Source organism: Podarcis filfolensis (assembly GCF_964270895.1).
Source record: "Podarcis filfolensis genome assembly, chromosome: 3".
Lineage (NCBI taxonomy): Eukaryota > Metazoa > Chordata > Lepidosauria > Squamata > Lacertidae > Podarcis > Podarcis filfolensis.
The window spans coordinates 114717817-114736837 of NC_139606.1; the positions used below are offsets into that span (position 1 = coordinate 114717817).

General features: G+C 41.5%; 1 long non-coding RNA gene across 1 annotated transcript; it reads left to right on the forward strand.

Moving 5' to 3' along the window:
- Positions 1–3345: 3345 nt before the first annotated feature.
- Positions 3346–6001, forward strand: LOC310758979. Its single transcript, XR_014546146.1, has 3 exons — positions 3346–3465; positions 3906–3988; positions 5313–6001. It is a non-coding gene; the product is annotated as an uncharacterized lncRNA (long non-coding RNA).
- Positions 6002–19021: the final 13020 nt, after the last annotated feature.

Sequence of the window (19021 nt, forward strand, 5' to 3'; positions counted from 1 at the left end):
ATAACAATAACAACAACAGCTGTAGACAGTTATTTCATTATAAGTGTCTGAATTATTTCTGCATCTGTTTCTCATCTTGGGAAAGGAAGCTTAGATGTGGAAGAACATCTAAGAGAGCCAGTGCGGTGTAGTGGTTAAGAGCGGCTCTGGTTAATTAAGCAATCTATGGCCTTTTAAATTGGGTGGGTGGGTGGGTGTTGACCTTCAAAATAGGGAAGGTCATGGACTGAGCATGTGGGCAACATGCATGGCTTCCATGCACGCCCCTGTCCTCATCTGTGAATTGGGCTTCATGAGTTCAGCCTAGTATGTGGCATGCCTCCTCCAGACAATTTTTCAGGAATTTGGGGTTGTTGTTTTTTTGGTATTATTATTTTGGCCGAGCTCGCGCCTATTCAATGCACAGCCCTGTCTCCCTCCATGGATTAGGTTTCATAAGAGCATGTAGCATATAATCTTCTGAGATAGTCTACCATCTTCTTTTCTTTTCCACAGCGTTCTCTTATAGGATTTCGAGGAGATGGGAGTGCCGTGCTGCTGGAGGACTTTGCCAAGAAGTTTTCTGTCATTTGCCCCAACCCTATCAGTGTGGTGTAGTGGTTAAGAGCGGTAGTCTCGTAATCTGGGGAACCAGGTTTGCGTCTCCGCTCTCCACATGCAGCTGCTGGGTGACCTTGGGCCAGTCACACTTCTTACACTTCTTTGAAGTCTCTCAACCCCACTCAGCTCACAGAGTGTTTGTTGTGGGGGAGGAAGGGAAAGAAGAATGTTAGCCGCTTTGAGACTCCTTAAAGGGATATCAAATCCAAACTCTTCTTCTTCTTCTTCTATCACATTGGGAGCTGTAATTACCATATTCTGGTCTGTTGCAAATTTTGACAGGAGATCATATAGACATGTGTGTTTGTGCAAGATCGGTTCTGCCTAGATGACCACATGTATCCTTCTTGGGGTTTTCTTATGACAAAACAAGAGTTTCATGACATCAATTTTGGTGGTTTAGCTGGCTTCTGAAATAGGGGTATTGTTTAAGAAAACTAGATCTGTAAATTGATGAGAGGAGCTATCTTCAAATGGAGTAGTTACAGATGAGACCACACAGACTCTTCTCTTTGAGGCAAGAAACTTTGCTAGAAGCCTTTGAGCCAAGATGGGCAAACTGGAATGCTTGTTCTTAGAGGACAACATTGATATAGTAGGCACAATTGAAATGGATAGAATGAAGAGACACCATAGGACACGGTTATCTTTCATTTTAAACTCTCTATAAAGGATGTATTGGAGGCAGTGTTGTTCTGTACCACAAAGAAAGCATTGGGTCCAGCAAGCTAGAAATCTCCTGGGCACCGAGAGAAATTTAGTAACGGGGACATGCTATGATCTCCCGATCAAAATGCTCAGGCATTTTTTGAGTTGTGGAAATCAGTATATGAAATCAAGGAACCATCCAAAAGAGGAAATGTTGTAGTAGTCAGTGCATTCAGCTACCCTCACAAAGACTGGCTACATACATGTTCAAGTCATGAAGAAGTGGTGAAATTTATAGATACTGTTCCCAGAACTGTTGGTCATGTACTGAGCTGTCATGGCGAGAACCATGGACATTAAACAAGCAGAGACTATGGGTTGAGACCCATCCCTAACTAAGATAGAAGATAATTTTTTTTTACTAGGCATTGTAGGGGATGATATAAATAGAAATGATTGTAAACTGTTTTTGTATGCAATGACGGCAGCAAGAATATTATTGGCACAAAAGTGGAAGCAAGAAGAATTACTGACGAAAGAAGATTGGAGGATGAAACTGATGGACTATGCAGAACTAGATTAACGGGAAGAATTCAAAACCGGCGGGACCAGAAATTCACAAAAGATTGGCATAAATTTATGGACTATTTGAAAAGTAATTGTGATGACCAGATTACATCTGTAGGTTTGCAGGAAGTTTTGTAGGGGGAATAATTTGAATTATTGCATTATTGAATGAAATGGATGACGTTAGTTATGATACTTAAAGGCAATATGAATTTAAGAAATGCAGGAGAAATTATAAAAATGGGAGATCATCAGAGGTGCTGATGGAAGTCCAAAAGATTGTATAAAAGATGAAATTTTGTGGAATGTATGACAATTTATATGTTTTAAAATGAATAAAAATTATTATAAAAAAGAGATAGAAGATAAATTGGGCTCAATCAGTGGTCGTGCCTCTACAAGAAATTTTAATTGGGGTCAACTGATTCTATCGATAGGTCGTAACAGATGTTAACTGTTATGCTGATCTAAAACGTCAAATTAACAGTAATATTGTAATTAATTGACTGAGAGTCTTTTCTTTTGCAGCTGCAATGCAGATGTGGTGAGTGGATGGAAACACCCCTTTTTCAGTTGGGGAGCTGGCAATACTTGAAGTGGATAAAGTTTGCTTTCCCTGCTTTTATAAATCCATAGTACATACCACTCCAATTCCTTTTGTCATTGGCATAAACATGGGAAATGGGGTCTGGAAATGACTGTGGGAAAGATGCTACATGACATTGTTTGTACATAGCTCTGATCTGCTAAAAATATACATAATGATAGGTTTAAGAAATAGTGCAACAATAGAGATGTACATCATGGTTCCTCATTTTTATTATTATTGCTACAGCTAAAGCATTAAAACGAGCCATGTAAAACCATTCTAATGAACACATGGAGAATACTTGAGGGAACCATGCATCCTCATTACACACTCTGGAAATAATGTTTCTATAAATGCCAAACATATAAGATTAATTACTACAACAGATTTGCAAGGTTAACAACAACTACAACAATGCTTTAAGCCTTGAAGAGCGTCAGTGATGTGATATCTACAGTAAATAAAGAAAATCTGTAACAGTCCGGTATAATCCAGGATAACATACTTATTCAAAAAGAAACGTTAACAGAAAATGGTCTGAGTTCTTACGGTGAGGAATTAATGAAATAAATTAAGGGAGATTAGTAACATTGCCTCTACCTACTCTGCAGTATTCCTCATTTTTGATGTGAGATCACAATCCAGAGGGACTGCCCAGTTGGAAGATCCTTCAGATCATAATAAACGTTCAAAAGATAATTATAACCAAGTGTACCTAAAATGAGATAAAACACATGTAACTGCTAAATGCCTGAATACACTGCTGAAACAAAAATGTTTTAAGCAAGTTCCTTAAGTGCCTCCAAGTTGTAGGTTGCAGGGTTCTTAAGAAGGAACATTGATCCTTATCTCATATAATGATTATTGAAGAAAAGTGGGTTTATCTAGTTGTTCGTCATGTTCCGTGTTTTGGTTTTGAAGTCCACAGTCAGGCAGGTTCTCCAGATCAATATAAACAGTTTGGTCAAAGAGGGATGCCATGTAACAGTGAGATTAAAAGGCTGAAGAAGAGCACAAGGAAGGAAGTTAAATCAAAAGGAGAGAGGCTTTCCATTTCTTTGGTATGTAACTGTAGGTATAAAGGTAAAGCGACCCCTGACCATTAGGTCCAGTCGTGACCGACTCTGGAGTTGCGGCACTCATCTCGCTTTATTGGCCAAGAGAGCCAGTGTACAGCTTCCGGGTCATGTGGCCAGCATGACTAAGCCGCTTCTGGCGAACCAGAGCAGCGCACGGAAACGCCATTTACCTTCCCGCCAGAGCGGTACCTATTTATCTACTTGCATTTTGACATGCTTTCGAACTGCTAGGTTGGCAGGAAACTGTAGGTATAAATAAGTACAATATCTAAAGTATATATATTGTATGTCTCTTTCAACAACCATTCATTGTAAACCAGAATGGTAGGTGGGGGAATATCCAAACCAATGAGAAAGATTCACTCAAGGGTTCCACATGTGGATGAAGGGTTAAACCAGCTCCTCTCTTCCACCTACAACAGATTTTTCAACAAATGTTCCACCATGAACACTTTCTTCAGTCTCTCAGTGTTCCTCTCCCTGATACTTCTACTGGCTGATCCAGGTAAGATATGCATGTGTCAGGGTCTGGCAGGATGAAAAAGATTGCTGGGAACCTGCCTCTCAATAGCCCCCCAGGGAGGGTTCCAAATATGACATCTTAGAGCCCAGAGCCTGGTGGTGGGACACTGAGGATGAGTCAGCAGAGGGGACAAGCAGGAGACTTGAGCAGTCAAGGGGGGTCAGGAGAAGGAGGGTCTTCCAGGACAGGATTAGAAGCTGAGAGTCACAGCATGCACACAGACTCTCTCAGTCCTGCTGACTCTCTGACTCTCCTCCTACTCTGACCCACTGCTTGAAGCAATGAGCCAGATGAGTGCAAAGAAGGAGCTCACCCCCCTCAATGCAACCTTCACCTGCTTGGTGGGATCCAGAGTGAGAAGCTAGAGGAAAAAGGCATACCTAGAGCTTAGTTTCAGCAATGCCTTCATTGAGTTACGACGAACCAGGGACACTGCTGTATTGTTGTTTCCCGCTAATAAAACACTAATTGCATCCCGTGCTTTCTCTGTGTGCACCTGCCCTGTGGATGACATGGCTCATTGAGAGCTCCTTGACAGCATGGAATGATGGACTTATGGGGGTAGATGATTCAGATACATGTAAAAAATAATAAATAAATAAATAAATAAATAAATATAAATAGGACTGGTACAGCAGGAAGATGACCAAATTCTTTAGTAGAGACATCTGAAGGCAGCCCTGTTTTGGGAAGCTTTTAATGTTTAACAGACCACTGTATTTTAATACTTTGTTGGAAGCTGCCCAGAGTGGCTGGGGAAACCCAGCCAGATGGGTGGGGTATAAATAAATAAATTATTATTATTATTATTATTATTATTATTATTATTATTATTATTATTATGGCCCAACCCTTTGGAACCCTGAACATACAAATTCACCCAAAGTCTTTCTTCATTTCTGCAAGGTACACACACACACACACACACACAGAGAGAGAGAGAGAGAGAGAGAGAGACAGAGAAACCAATATCTGGAGCATTCACTTCTGTTTTCTTGGTGGAAGAAGGTGCTGCTTAACACCACTGCTGATTGAGGACCATCAGGGTCCTCAAATATATGAAATTCCCTCCTCCCCCTCCTCCCCAACATTCAAGTGAATGTGAGTAACAGGCCACTGTAGATCTTCATCACTTAAAACAGAGGAGGTCAGGGACTGACCAGCTGGGGCAAAACCCACCAGGACATTGGAAACATCACCTGAATTCATGTATGGGTCCCCATTCATGGGCCAGGCTTCATGTCTTCTGGCAAATGTGTAACATGCCTACTCAGAAATCATTTGTCATATTTGTTGCTTTCTACAGGATTCTCTACCATTACGAATGAAAAGCACTGCTATCGAGCCAAAGGACAATGCAAACCACGTGAATGCGATTGGCCCTCTAGTTATTATGGAGGAATGTGTCATATGTATACAATAGTCTGTTGTCTACCCACAAAGTAGAAAAATACTAAGATAGACCTGAAGCATATGTGCTCCATGTCTTTGTGCAAGACCTATTCTGTATAGGTATTTGCTTGAATCAACTTCAGGGCTCTCAATAGCAACAAATTGTGGGGCGGCTTTGCCAACCCCAAAATCTAGAGGAGCTCAAATCTCAGCTTGCAATGAAGGTAGATGTAGCTAATATTGCAGCATTAGGGGGGAAATACTAGAATCAAAGAAACCTGAGAAATCTCCATTGCTGTTATGAATAATCTGGAAGAATCTTCTTAACATTTGCTAGTTAACTGACATTTGACATAAACATCTCATATTGGAAGATTTGGTCATAAGGGACAAGCATCTGACAACAGGCATTATGTAGCCTCCAGAATTGGACTTTTTTTCAGACAGCAGTTGACTGTATCTGACAGCTGGCATATAGTTGTGATCTATGCAGCAATCAAAATATAAAATTCTCTGTATTTGTTTTCAAAGTAGTAGCAGAATTCAGTAAATGTTCGCTTAACTAAATTTGGTCAATAAAATTTGTTGATTTTGAATTCTTCAGTCATATTGTTTAAATGTTGTATTTTGTGACTGGCTGGCAACATGAAACACTGGCTTTCACATAAACTGTTGGAACCCTTGGGGATTTGGGGCATCTTAAAAAGCAGAGACATCACCTTGCCAACAAAGGTCCTTGTAGTTAAAGCCATGGTTTTCCCAGTAGTGATGTATGGAAGTGAGAGCTGGACCATAAAGAAGGCTGATCGCCAAAGAATTGATGCTTTTGAATTATGGTGCTGGAAGAGACTCTTGGAGTCCCACGGACTGCAAGAAGATCAAACCTATCCATTCTTAAGGTAATCAGCCCTGAGTGATCACTGGAAGGACAGATCCTGAAGCTGAGGCTCCAAGACTTTGGCCACCTCATGAGAAGAGAAGACTCCCTGGAAAAGACCCTGATGTTGGGAAAGATGGAGGGCACAAGGAGAAGGGGATGACAGAGGACAAGATGGTTGGACAGTGTTCTTGAAGCCACTAACATGAGTTTGACCAAACTGCAGGAGGCAGTGGAAAACAGGAGTGCCTGGCGTGCTCTGGTCCAGGGGGTCACGAAGAGTCGGACACGACTAAACGACTAAACAACAACAACATGAAGAAGAGGAGAAGTGGCAAGAACAGGAAAGGAACAGTCAGCTTCTCCACCACCATGGCTGTGGTATAAATCAGCCTCACCCTAAATCAGCTTTTCTTTTAACAAAATAAGGGTTTTGGGGCTTCATTACACACATTTCTATGGTATAGCTGGCTTATGAAATAGCCAAGATTTCAGAAAATCATTTCAGAAATCATCAGAGATAATATTCAGGCTGGAATATTCAGCTGACCCCCTTTATTTGAGACAAGGAACTCTGCAGGCCAAGACTAATCCTGGCAGAGAAAAGCATGCCTTCCAACGTTTCTCTGATGAAAATAGGGACATCCTATTCCATGATGATGATGATGATGATACCCCACACATCTGGCTGGGTTGTCCCAGCCACTCTGGACAGCTTCCAACATATATAAAAACATAATAAAACATTAAAAAAACTTCCCTGTACATGGCTGCCTTCAGATGTCTTCTAAAGGTTGTACAGTGGTACCTCAGGTTAAGTACTTAATTTGTTCCGGAGGTCCGTTCTTAACCTGAAACTGTTCTTAACCTGAAGCACCACTTTAGCTAATGGGGCCTCCTGCTGCTGCCACACTGCCTGAGCACGATTTCTGTTCTTATCCTGAAGCAAAGTTCTTAATCTGAAGCACTATTTCTGGGTTAGCAGAGTGTGTAACCTGAAGCGTATGTAACTTGAAGCGTATGTAACCCGAGGTACCACTGTATAGTTACTTATCTTCTTAGCTCAGGGGTTGCATGACTCTATATCCTCCAACATTTTTTCAATGATAATAGGGACGTCCTAAGGAAAAGCGGAACATTCCAGAATCAAATCAGAAAAAGGTAAATCCGGTACTGTTCCAGGAAAACAGGGACACTTGGAGGGTCTGGAAAAGTCCCTATCAAAATGGTGCGATTTCTGTTTCTGCTAAACCCTCACCCTGACACAGAGACAATAGGATAAGTTTTGCCCAAATATTGTTGTGTGCAGATGTGGCAGAATGAAAAGCTTCAAATATTTGAATGGCAAGATGAGAAACGCAGTGAAACCATGAACCTCAGGCCTATGCAGCCTGTGATTCAGAATCATTGTGATGCCCATTAGGAACCCTGACAGAAAACATGCACTGGATGCCCTGTTAAAATAATGGGACAATCCCTCCCATTTAGCAGGAGATTCTGTTATTCAATGGTCATACTACTAGGTATTTTAAAAAGGTACTTACCTTTACTACTAGGTGAAATTCGTTTTGCAGGTGGGTGACAGGAACTGGCTCTTTCCGTGGGCAGCAATACATTTTAACTATCTGGTAATTCAAATCTTCCAAAGTATCAGTGATATTGGAATTCTAGAACTGGATGCATAGGAGCCAGTTCTAGGGGCCGAGGTCCCTTTGACTCCCATAATGAAATATTTGAAGAGGCCATGCCCCCGCAATGTTGAGCATTGCCATTCAAGTGTTGTACATGTGCCATGTGATGTGATTGATTATAAGGGGTGGGGTTTACCTGCCCCCCCATATTTTATTCAAGTTGGTACCCCTGACTGGATGAGCCATTGCATCTGGCATGAAGTTGGGCATTTGAGTGAAAACATGCATCTCAGATCATAGGCTTGGTGATATGTCCAGGTTACCATTGAAACACCACTCCAAGCCTCGCTGCTGCTAAGATCTGGAAATGGCAGTGGGGAAAGATTCTACATGAACTGATCTTGGTTGTACCTAGCACTAATCTGCTAGGAACACAGGCTAAGTTAAGCAGTTTAATTGGGTTACATTGTTCACCTTTACCTGCCTATGTCTAGATGCAAAATGACCATCACTGCTGCAGAAATAACACTTGACTTATATTTTCAGGCGACAGTCTGGTTGCAAACCCTCTTCACTAAGTGTGTTACAATAATCGAAGCTGGTGCATGAATGAGCACAGTCAGTTTCAAAATAATAATAATAACAACAACAACAACAACAACAACAACAACAACAATAATAATAATAATAATAATTTTATTATTTATAGCCCGCGCATCTGGCTGGGTTTCCCATGCTGGAAGGCATAGAACTGGCAAAAGAATCAAAGTTCCTGGAAATGTTTCCTGTCCATTGCTTTCCCTCCTTTCCAACTAATCAACTTGGAAATGCCTAGCACAAATACCCCTGGACTTATTTACTACACACACACACACCCCTTGAAGCATAAACTTCTCTTTGCTTGGAATGTGCTACTATTTCCTCAAATGATTTAGAATGATCAGGATCCTCAAATGAACCTGACGTTTCACTCCTATTCCATGGAATGTGAATACCAAGTCACTAGAGATATCTGTCACTCAAAACGGGGGAGGTCACAGACTGAGCAGGTGAGGCAGCATGCAGAAAGTGACTGGGGGCCAGCATGACCCCATCTCCATCCATGGATTGGTCTTTGTGTTTTAAGGCAAATGCCTCCTCAGAATTTGTCTACCACTTTTTCTTTTCTTTTCTACAGGATTCTCCTTGGTATTTACTGCAGTGGAGTGTGATATAGCAGGAGGGCAATGCCAAGAGACCAACTGTTATGAGCCCCGGCAAAATTATGGGGGAGTGTGTGGTGGTCAAAGGATGCACTGCTGCCTCCCCAAACCTATAAAAATGCCCCCCTTTTTGCCACCATATAGAGGTCTTCAAATCTCTGCTTGCAATGAACGTGGCTGCAACTGGTAATGTGATTGTGTACAGATGATCCAAGTCCTGGAAGAAAAGAAACTTGAAATAACTCCCCTTTTTTCTAGGGAATAAATTGGGCATATCACGTATATGTCAGCATTTGATTTCTACAACAGTGTGAAAAACCTGGAGGAAAATGGGGGGGGGGGGGTTGGAGATTGTTGGCCCCAACTTTACTGGGGAATATGTGGCGATGGTACCAACACAAACATCAAAAATGAATGATGAAGAGCAGTATACAAACATAAACCAACCAACCAACCAACCAACAAATAAAATAACATTGAACCAATTTTGCACTTTCTGAAACAATACAAGAACCAAAACAGATCCGTCTTTTGAAATATCCATCCCTCCAAATTTTACACCACACTTCTCCAATTAAACATTTGCAACAAGGCATATATCAGCAGAAAATGTGCATAAAATGAATATATTTATGCAAGCAGCATGCAAACATATCAATATGCATTCTATTAGGGTAGAGGTGCCAGCTTCCCCAGAGGAATGGCAGGGGGTGACACAGCATCCCACAACAACCTGACATTGTGTGCACAACATCCTGAGTAGCCAGGGGTGGAGCCAAATGCCCTCTGAAAATTGTAGGAAACTGAATCTGCCTTGGCCCCTTAGAATCAGTGCCTATGCATTGGGACAATTCTGTTTGTTAGATTAAACCACTGGCAAATGTGTGCTTATGATGAGAAATTTGCACTAAGACGCTGATGAAATTTCACAAGAGTTTTTTTAACAAAATGTAAATTGGTGCAGAAATGTGGAGAACTGCATGCCATATTAGAAAGCTGAAAAAACAGATATTGACATATCTATCCAATGTTGCAGTAATGGGATATGTTTAACTCTTTTAAGGGGGCCTTGGGTGACACAAAAGAGATAAAGGAGGGGCAAGTCTTATTGTGATCAGAAATGGCAGAATGAAAAGCTTCTGCTGTGCAAATTACACCTTCAAAATGTGGAGAAACTATGAATCTCAGTCTCACAAGGATGGAGTTCTTGTTGCAGATAGTCCAAGTGCAATTAAGTACTCTCAAAGCTAAAGGAGGGATGGGAGAGGACATATAGGGAAGGAATAACCAATATAACCAAGATGCACCAATATAAAATGGGGGACACCTGGCTTGCTGGCAGTACATGTGATAATGTTGTAGAGGCCTTAGAAAACCACAAGCTTAACAAGTCCAGATGAAAGGAGATTCCGGCTAAACATCAAGAATTACTTTATGGCAGTAAGTCGACAGTGTAACAGACTCTCTCAGGAGGTTGAGGACACTGCTTCACTGAAGTTTTTAAAGCAGAGGCTGGTGGCCATCTTGGATGCTTTAGTTGAGATTCCTGTATTGCACATCACTTGGGAAGACAGGCGAACTAGTATCAGTGTACTGGAAGAAGCAAAGATCACCAGTGTTGAAGCAATGATTCTTCAACATCAATTTTGTTGGACTGGTCATGTTGTGCGGATGACTGATGATCCTCTTCCAAAGCAAGTACTCTATTCTGAACTGAAAAATAGAAAGCGTAATGCTGGTAGTCAATAAATGAGGTTTAAAGACTGTCTCAAGCAAATCTTTTAAAAAGGTTGTATAAACAGACAACTGGGAAACACTGGCCTGCAAGTGCTCAAGTTCACCAAAGGTGTCATGGGCTTTGAAGACACTCAAACTCAGGATGCAAGGGAGAAACGTACTAAGAGGAAGGCACTCTTGGCAAATCCACACCGTGATCAACTCCCGCCCAGAAACCAATATCCCAAACTGTGAAAGGTCGTGAGGATTCAGAATTGGCCTCCACAGTCGCTTATGGACTCATTGTTAAAACCGTGTATATGGAAGACAATCTTACTCGGCTACGAGTGATCACTAAAGAAGAAGAAGATTGCAGGAGGTTGGACTAGATGACCTTTGGGGTACCTTCCAACTCTATGGTTCTAGGACCAGGGTTCAAATCCTCACCTGATATAAAGCTCACCGAGTGGCATAGGACCAGTCACTGCCACTCAGCCTCAAATATCTCACAGGGTTGTTGTGTGGATCAAATGTGCACCTGGTAAAGCAATCAGAGGACAGTCCATTCCTCAAAGGGAAACTTAGCTTTAGTTATTTCAGTATTTAGTTAATGCAGTTATCTCAATGCCAATTGGATTTTTGTAAACTGTCACAGGTATACTGCATTTCAGATGGTGGTGGTGATGGCAGTTGAATGAAATAACTGGGTGTATCTATTAGAAATGGAATTTTGCCCTTTCACGGAAAGAAGACCTAACAGGGCAAGTTGAGAGACTGGGGTTAAATGTCCAGATCTTGTTCACCTTCCTACCAGGTGCAGGACATATGGTACTTAGCAGGTACACTCCGTTCTTGGTAAACTTAGCTCTGATCTGCTAACACAAATGCATAATGATGGTTTAAGAAATCTTTTTTTTTTTAAGAAATATTTATTAAGATTTTACAAAGACAAATATACAAAAACACATAATAATAAAAAAATAAAAAATAAGTAAAACATACAGAAAAAACAAGAAAAATTAAAAACAATTATTTTTCATAACTTAAAACTCATTTGCTTGTTTCTTTGACTTCCTCACACCTCCCCTTCTTGTATTCCCATTTAAATAATCAAATCAGCAAATCCTTACCCTCTTTCATTTATCTTATCTCTATAACTTAACATTTTATAACTCAGTATTTTCATCCATTATCAATTCGTTTTTGCATATTCTTATTAACTTTGTTGCCAATACCACTTATTTCCAATCCAACACCATTTTACTTATTTTTTTTTTTACCTATTTATACCCTTCTTCCATATTCTTAAAGCATTACAGCTGGAAACCACTTAATTTCTATCCAACATCATTCTAACATTCATTAATTTTGCAATATTTCTGTAGATAGTCTTTAAATTTCTTCCAATCTTCTTCCACCGAAATGTCCAGATCTTGTTTACCTTCCTACCAGGTGCAGGACATATGGTACTTAGCGGCTACACTCCGTTCTTGGTAAATTTAGCTCTGATCTGCTAACACAAATGCATAATGATGGTTTAAGAAATCTTGAGGACGCTGCCGAGGTGGAAGATCCAGCAGATAATCATAAATCGTTCAGGCAAAGAGGCACATCTATTAATAGTGTAGTTAAAAGACTAAAGCAGAGCATAAGAAATGAAATCAGAAAGCAACAGAGGCTTCCCATCTCTTTGGTAAGTAGCTGCAGGCAACTATTTCATTACAATCATTTGAAATATAATTGCATTAGGATTGAGACAGCATATTACCTTCCATTGAATTATTGCCTATTGATACAATGAAGAGCAGAAAAGAAGCTTGGGGGAAGAAGGTGGGGGATAAATAGAGTTAAAATTGTGCTCTACACATCTGCATTGTTTCAATGTTTCTAGTAAAGGAAGCTGTCAAATTTAAGTTGTTTAGCAAGGCCATCCTTCAACTCTATGTGCATAAAGCAGTTGCCCTGGGCAGAACAGAGGATTGCAGCTAAACTCAGTTCCCATTCGCTATCTCTCGCTGGCAATAGACATCACTCAGATGATCTAACCAAGCTTCTATGGATATAGCTCCTAGCATGCAGATGAGAAATGCACAACCAGCAGCCATCATGTTGAATTCCTTGATCAAAGGAGCATGTATAGGTGTAAGCCAATCCAGAGTTAGATCACTGGTCCATCAACCTGAGTATTGTCTATAATGACTGACAGGAATTCAGAAAACAGATTTCATGCACATAAAGGTAAAGGTAAAGGTACCCCTGCCCGTACGGGCCAGTCTTGTCAGACTCTAGGGTTGTGCGCTCATCTCACTCTATAGGCCGGGAGCCAGCGCTGTCCGCAGACACTTCCGGGTCACGTGGCAAGCGTGACAAGCTGCATCTGGCAAGTCAGCGCAGCACACGGAACGCCGTTTACCTTCCCGCTGGTAAGCGGTCCCTATTTATCTACTTGCACTTAAGCGTGCCTTCGAACTGCTAGGTTGGCAGGCGCTGGGACCGAACGACGGGAGCGCACCCTGCCGTGGGGATTCGAACCGCCGACCATGTGATCGGCAAGTCCTAGGCGCAGAGGTTTTACCCACAGCGCCACCCGCGTCCCTAGCATGCACATATGTGCTGCTAATTACGGGATTAGATAAAAGATGCGATGGCACCGAATTTTGTAAAATGATATTTAACACAGGAAGGATCATAGTTCAGTGACAAGAGCATCTGATTTGCATGCGGAGAGTTGTGGGTTCAACCCTTGGCATCTCCAACTAGCATCGGGGCTGTCCACTATCCGACATCCTGGAGATTCATTGCAAAAACTGTAGGCAATGCTGAATTAATGGACTAGTGGTCTGACTGGTAAGTGAATTTCCTGTATTTTTAAAAGCTGCCTTATATTGAGCCACATCCTTCATACAGCTGAAGCTCAGTATGATCTCCAGGATCTTTTTTAGCTACTTCATTATTGCATACAAGGATATGCTTCTCTTTATGCTGCTCTACTCAAAAAAAAAAAAAAAAAGCTGCTGGATTTAGTACAAAATTCAGAGATAGGTTTTATTTTCCATGGATATCCTTATGGTATAGACATGCAACTGAATGCTTAAATTCGATTAAAATTAATGGGACTTTGTTCAACTAGCATAAATGAGTGGAGTGCAATTAAGACTTCCATTGGGGCAGGAGTTAAGTCAACTCCATATTTTTAGTCAACACAGAACTTCAGCCCAATTTCCAACCATGAAGACTCTCCACCATTTCTCAGTCCTCGTCTTCTCAGTGCTGCTGCTTGTTGACGCAGGTGAGATGTGTATAAATGTTCTTTGATATGTGCATATATCAATTAAGATTATGAAAATAATCTTAAAAATGGCCTTGGGCATATGAGTTGATCAATGAACTTGGTTTCCTGCGATGCACCCAGGACTCCATTCCTTCAAACCAAGTTGAGTTGGAGTTAATTCAGGTCTAGCGATGCAGGACAATATGATTCAGTTTGCATGTAAAGGTGAACTTACCAAATTAACACCTTCTGAATTCATATGAGAAGCAAAGATTAGTCATCCGTTGAAATTTGTATTTGCATTTTCCCCTGAATGTTGCAATGCAGTTTTTCAGCCAAGCACTGTATTCAAAAATATATTTACTAAAGTGTGCATATAAATGCATATACTAGTGAAAATAACATACAAAATTCATTATATCAGGGGGAGGTGCTTTGCAAACTCATGTGTATTAGGGCAAATTGCAAAGAAATTGTAACAATAATCCTGGTGAATTTTCATTATTTCTATAAAAAGGAATGCGAACTGATGTGGAAATATTGACAAGTGAATTGAAGACACAATGTCTGATTGCGCTGGACTATTCTATTTATCTATTTTGTATTTCTTTATTTTTGTAAAGTATATAAACCCTGTCTTGCAACAAAATATTCAAGCTGACCTATAATAAGATAATCAATTTCCTATTATCAATAAGACAAGGTATATAACAATATCATGATGACCAAAACATAATTTTTTTGTATGACTAAAATAGGCATATCTGAATTTCTATCTGGTACTCTCAGTTCTTCCCCAATCTATTTTTCCCCCCCTACAGGATTTAGTATAGAAATTTTGAAGAGAAAGGATTGTATGAGAGCCAGAGGTCGTTGCTTTCCATTTGTTTGTCCCTGGCCCATAGGCTACTATATTGGAGAATGCTTTTGGCCCATTAGGCGGTGCTGCATGTTTTGACATCAAGTCAACATGGTGGAGGCTCCATGATATACCAAGAAGAACAACCCAAAGATGTGTCGTCCGTTGGTTTTTGCAAGAGTCTCTGTTCTTTGGAATAATCCTCCAGGTTCCTGAAACAGGCAGATGGTGCCCCAACCTTCCACTCCTTTGCCAACCCAAGATTTGGTGCATGCCATGAAGACAGTCACACCTTGTAAAAGATTGTAAGATATGTTTAAGGTCAATAGATAAGGTTGGGCAGGTAGCAGGGAGGAGGGAGAATTAGCCCATCACCAATGTAAGGAAGGGAAGTCGCCAAGATAAATAAATAGATTCTGGTGTAAATTGTATGTTATGTGATCTTAATGTAAATGAATGTAAAATAATAAACATGTTTTGAAGGAGGAGGAGGAGGAGGAGATGATAGCTGCAACTTGCAAGGCAGTAGCAGTCAGTGGAGCAGCAGTGGTGGAGCATCACTGTTCTCCTAACTTCAAAATAGAGTCTCACTGGCACTTGCCAAAGATGCAGAGGGAGGAAGGAGGCACCAGGTATTGTGCAGTTTTGCAGTAGGAAGAGAGGTGGATTGGCTTCATTGCACTGCACTGTGTCCTTTGATCAGAGGCAGCAGAAAGAAATGAAATGTAATTTATTATAGGTTCGGTTGTGTCACAACTCTTTTTTTCAATATTGTTCTGTCAGTAGCTAACTCAATTTAAACGCTTTAAATAAATAGATAAACAAAACATTGTATGACCGCCTCTCCTGGTATGCCCCACAAAGAAACCTACGGTCTGCAAATAAAAACATCCTGAAGGTCCCAGGCCTCAGAGAGGTTAGGCTGGCCTCAACTAGAGCCAGGGCCTTCTCGGCTGCGGCTCCAATCTGGTGGAACGCTCTGTCACAAGAGACTAGGGCCCTGCGGGACCTGACATCTTTCCGCAGGGCCTGCAAGACAGAGTTGTTCCACCAGGCCTTTGGTCAGGGCGCAGCCTGACTCCCTCCTCTGGTAACCTGCACAGAGTTTTGCTTAATGGTTGCCATCAACTTGATTTTAATTAATTTTTATAGTGAAATATTTTTAGAATGTTGTTGTATTTGATTGTTTGATTATTTGAATGTTGTTAGCTGCCCTGAGCCCGGCTTCGGCTGGGGAGGGCGGGATATAAATAAAATTTATTATTATTGTTGTTGTTGTTGTTGTTATTATTATTATTATTATTATTATTATTATTATTATTATTATTATATGCCAAAAGACTCATTGATGTTTTTCTTAGTGCCCCCTCCATGGGTGATCCAGAGGGTGGAAACATAGGAAAGGGCCTTTCCAGGGGTGGCTCCCTGCTGGTGGAATGCTCACCCAACATAATCTTTATATATTTTTAGGCACCATGCAAAAACATTGTGTTTTATTTGGGCTTTTGGACCTGAATTTGAAAGGTTGAAAGTACTTTCTACCCCATGATATGCACAGAGCAGACATTCTGGACATGTCCAAGCAAAGAAACTATTTCGAAGGGTCCAGGATCTCTTTGACGCCCCCAATGAAATATCTGAGGGGACAGGGCATCTCTAAAGTCGATGGGCATTGTCATTCAAATGGTGCGTGGGTCTAAAACAAACATTCAGGCCTCCTCCAAACTACTATGGGGCAGCCCCTCTGCCTCCTCTTCCAGGCTGATTTATGTAAGTGTGGAATAGGTCAGTCTAAGTGTCGTGCTTCACCTCTAGTTAATGCATTAAGGGGTTAAGAACATAGTGTAAGCTGTTTTGCCAGACTGAACTAGGTCACACCTCCTCATGCCCCTTTCTTTTCTTCCAGCACTTGGATCATTCGTACATGATAACATTACCAGCAGCAGCCACGTACATTGCAAGCAGAGATTTGAAGACCTCTATATGGTGACAAAAAGAGGAGCATTCTTATAGGTTTGGGGAGGTGGCAGCACATCCTTTGACCCTCACACACCCACCCATAATTTTGCCATGACTCATAACAGTTGGTCTCTGGGCATTGCCCTCCTGCTATATCACACTCCACTGCAGTAAATACCCAGGAGAATCCTGTAGAAAAGAAAAGAAAAAGTGGTAGACAAATTCTGAGGAGGCATTTGCCTTAAAACACAAAGACCAATCCATGGATGGAGATGGGGGCATGCTAGCCCCTAGTCACTTTGTGCATGTTGCCTCACCTGCTCAGTCCCCTATTTTGAGTGACGAATATATCTACTGCCCTGGTACTCATATTCCATGGAATGAGTGGAACATCAGGTGCATTGAACTGATCATTCTAAATCATTTGAGGAAATAGTAGCACATTCCAAAGAAAGAGAAGTTTATGCTTCAAGGTGTCTGTCTGTCTGTCTGTGTGTGTGTGTGTGTGTAAACAAATAAGTTCAAGGGTATTTGTGCTAGGCATTTCCAGGTTGATTAGTTGGAAAGGAGGGGAAGCAATGGACAGGAAACATTTCCAGGAACTTTAATTCTTTTGCCAGTTCTATGCCTTCCACCAGAAATTGAATTCTGCAGCACCTCTTACTTGCCTTTCACAAAAGCATCCTCCCTTGTCTTCAGCTTAAATTCAGAGACTTTGATGACTGACCCTGCCACTAGCTGTAGCTGCTCTAGTTTCAAGATATGCCTATACATTGGAATTGGAATTGGTTCACCATCCTGATACTCTGGCTTCCTGGAATAAGCATTCTCTCTTTGACTCTGACTGCTGGACACATAATGCACTCTTAAGTCGAATCTGGCAAAGAACTGCACCCAATGAATCTGCCGTTGATTGAGACGTCGCATCTGCCAATACTTCAGATTCCGATGGTCAGTGCGCACTTCCACCTGGTGTTGCGCCCCCTCTAAGAAATGTCTTCTCAGATAGCCAAAAGCTCCTTCTCCCAAATGATACAGTTCTGCTCGAAATGAGTCAGCTTCCTAGAGTTGAAAGCACAAGGGTGTAGGTTGCCATTTTGGTTCTCTTGCAGCAGTACCGCCCCCACTGCCCTGTCAGAGGTGTCTGTTTCCATGACAAGTGGCTGGTGAGGGTCGGCATTAACTAGGTATTCCTCTGAGGAGAACATGGTTTTGAGCTGCTCAAACACCTGTCATGCTTCAACTGTTCACTGGAAGGGCTTCTTGCCCCTCACGCAATCCATGAGAGGTGTTGTGAGTCTTGAGTAGGCTAGCACAAACTTGTGGTAGTAGTTGGCAAACCCCAAGAACTGCTGCAGGTCTTTATTTGTCTTGGGTTCCTGCCATGACACTATGCCCTGCACCATAGCCAGATCCATGTGCAGCCCTTCCTGTGTAAGATGGTAATCCAGGAAATCTACCATAGAAACATGGAATTGGCATTTCTTGAATTTCGTGTAAAGTGAGTGTTCTCTCAGCCTCTGCAGCACTTCTGTCATGTGCCGCACGTGCTGTTCCTGGCTTTCAGAGTAAATCGAAAGATCATCAAGGTAACTGATCACGAAATTATCCATCAGGTCACTGAAGACGTGGTTGATGAAAGCTTGAAATGTTGCTGTCCCTGACTGAAGTCCAAAGGGCATGACCAGGTATTCAAAACTGCCATACCTGGTGCAGAACGTTGTTTTCTACCCATCTCCCTCCCTCACACGGATCAAGTTATAAGCCTCCCTTAAGTCCAGCTTCATGAAAATCTTCATGAAAATCCCCAATACATGGTGGGGGATAGCAATTGGGTACCATAAGGCTATTGATTTTTCAGTAATCTGTGCATAATCTAAGTTCAGTAGCATTCTTTTTATACACGAGCAGCAGTGGAGAGCCTCCTGGTGCCTTGGAAGGTCTGATGAAGCCTATAAACTCTCTCAAAGCCTCCAGCTCTGTCTTGTACATCAACATCAAATTGTGGGCAGCCAAGCACTCAGCAGGAGGTATATCTTACACTCATAAGAACTATGGGGAGGCAACTTGTCTCCTTCCTTCTCGCAGAATACATCTTGGTAGGAATA